Here is a 685-nt window from a genome sequence, read left to right as displayed (position 1 = left end):
CACATAGAATCTAGAGATCTTAGCTTAGATAAGCCATGGTCATGCACTCACCTCTTTGCAGGAAGATTCTGACCAACAAGAACGAATTCCCTCACTCCTAGCAAGCTTCTAGCACCTTCCCAGCCTTGGATCTCCCAAGAACAGCAAGGAATCTCTCAATCTCTTCCCAAAAGCTCAAGAACACTCTCTCTTTGTGTTTTCTCTCAAAAACGGCGAATAAGACAAAACCACACGACCCTAGGTTATTTTCTTCCTTTAAAACTCGATTTAGGGATTCCCTAAACCAACCACGCAAACCGGACAATTAAAATTGAACTGACCAAACCAACCACAATTGGTGTCGATCGATGCCTCACTAGGAGGTGTGGATCGACACCCTTACCAAAATACCAAAATTTGGTTTGCGGGTGTTACACTTACACATAATATTTCAAAATAAAAAATATTACTTTTTAAGTGACAAACTAAATTAGTTTTCTTATAAAATTATATGAATTCTTCAATCTCATTAATTTTTAAAATCCCAAAGATAACTTATTTTTTTTTGGTTTTCACTCATCAATTTAATTTATAGTGCTAGATTTCATACTAATGGTTTCATCTTTAGAGAATTTAGTGAAATGACATTTTTGAAATTATACTTTATTTTTATATTTAAGTTCCAGTTGAATATGTTTTGTTTTTT

This window comes from Camelina sativa, chromosome 20 (assembly GCF_000633955.1).
Source record: "Camelina sativa cultivar DH55 chromosome 20, Cs, whole genome shotgun sequence".
Lineage (NCBI taxonomy): Eukaryota > Viridiplantae > Streptophyta > Magnoliopsida > Brassicales > Brassicaceae > Camelina > Camelina sativa.
Note: the sequence above shows the minus strand (reverse complement) of the source record.